General features: G+C 54.6%; 1 long non-coding RNA gene across 1 annotated transcript; it reads left to right on the top strand.

Moving 5' to 3' along the window:
* The first annotated feature begins 575 nt into the window (after nucleotides 1–575).
* LOC127484391 (uncharacterized) lies at nucleotides 576–1,887 on the top strand. Its single transcript, XR_007911315.2, has 2 exons — nucleotides 576–1,023; nucleotides 1,566–1,887. It is a non-coding gene; the product is annotated as an uncharacterized lncRNA (long non-coding RNA).

Below are 1,887 nucleotides of genomic sequence, written 5' to 3'. Positions count from 1 at the left end.
AGACGGGAGGGAGGGCCGGGATGCTTAGGACTTTGCTAAGGGGAAAGGAGGGAGGAGCCACAGTGGCCTGAGCGCCCTCTGACAGCGCTGCCAGTGGGCGTCTTGAATCGGGAGCAAGATCAGCTCAGATCTCTTTCCCAGCTCTCATTTCTGGACTGCACGGCTCAGGTGCGCCGGACGCTCTCTGGGGCCACTGGCCGGCTCTGAAACCCCTCTCTCCCCAGCAGACGGCAGTGGGCACACGTCCCTCTCCCTCCTTTCCTGTCTCCACCAACTGCCTCTGATCCTTCCATCCCTAGGGCTTCCTGTTTCCCTGACTTTACACTCTCTTCCTCTGGTCCTCTCTCCACACTCCTCCCTTCTCCCTCTCTCTCTCTCTCTCGTTCGCTCGCTGTCGCTCTCAGTCACACTCTCACCCTCTCCCTCTTCTGCAGTTCTGACAGTGAGCAAATCCTTTGCCTGGCACAGGCGCCCAACGTGCTCGCCAGCCCTGCTGGGTGTCTCTCCTCGTTCCTGCCGCTTCCGTCCAATTACTTCTGGCCAGGCACGCTGGGAGCCCCCGCCCTCCCCCGGCCATGATGCGTCTCCACTCTGGGGCTGAGAGCGGGAGCCCTGTTTGAATAACCTGGGAGCTGCTTGGCAATGGTTCTGTGTTCTCCTCCGAGGGCCCCAGCTGAGTTGAGAGAGTCTCGGGGACGCTGACACCACTGCGGAGGCCATTAAGACTGGCAGGATCTGGCTTTAACAAGGTGGGATCAAAGGCTTTGTAGAGTCAGCCAGGCGAGGGGAGGAACCCTGGCCCTGGCCACGGAAAACAAAACTGTGACTCAAAGTTCTCACGAGATGTTTCCTTGCTCATCCACGTTCCTGAGTTTAATGTCTTTGGCTTGGAAATTAACTTTGAAGCTTTCCAACACAGATAAAAATAGGGCTCCTAAAAGCCTATCCCAGGCACTTTCTGATAAGGTGGCCTTTTAAGGGAAGATTGGGCTCCCGGCAGAGGGTCAGCTCAAGGAATCTTGGGTGAGTGTTTCGGGATCTCACGGCTGCTGCCAGCCCACGACCTAATGATGGGTGCAGGAAGAGGAAGTGGCCGGAGGTTTCTGTGCCTGAACCCTTAGGAGCCAATTTCTTGCAAGGAATGTTTATTTCACTTTTTCAGTGCTGCATGGTACTGGGAATACCACCGAGAAAAAGGGAGAGACAACCCCCACCCACCTACCCGGGGTAGTGATTAAGACGTGGCTTGGGATGCTGGCATCCTGTTGGAGTGCCTAGGTTCAAGTCCTGGCTTGACTCCTGATCTGCTCCCTGCTACTGCCCACCCTGGGAGGCAGCAGGTGATGGCGCCAGTGCTTGGGTCCCTGCTACACATGGAGACCTGGATTGAATTCTAGGCTCCTGGCTTTAGCTTTGGCCCAGCATCAGCTGTTGTGGATATTTGGGAAGTGAACCAGTGGATGGAAGATATCAGTGTATGTGTGTGCGTGTGTGTGTGTGTTTCTCTCTCTGTGTCCCTCTGCCTTTCAAATACACGGAAAATAAATGATGAATTAATTTTTTAGCTGGCACCATGGCGAAGCTGGTGAAGCCTCTGCCTTCAGTGCTGGCATCCGATATGGGTGCCAGTTCGAGTCCTGGCTGCTCCACTTCTGATCCAGCTCTCTGCTATGGCCTGGGAAAGCAGTGGAAGAGGCTTTGGGTCCCTGTACCTGCATGGGCGACCTGGAAGAAGCTCCTGGCTCCTGGCTTCAGATAGGCTCAGCTCCAGCCATTGTGGCCATTTGGGGAATGAACCAGCAAATGGGAGACCTCTCTTTCTCTCCATCTGCCTCTGCCTCTGTAACTCTGCTTTTCAAATAAATAAATAAATAAATATTTTTAAAA

This window comes from Oryctolagus cuniculus, chromosome 17, assembly GCF_964237555.1.
Source record: "Oryctolagus cuniculus chromosome 17, mOryCun1.1, whole genome shotgun sequence".
NCBI classification, from domain to species: domain Eukaryota; kingdom Metazoa; phylum Chordata; class Mammalia; order Lagomorpha; family Leporidae; genus Oryctolagus; species Oryctolagus cuniculus.
This window is presented reverse-complemented; position numbering and strand designations above follow the sequence as displayed.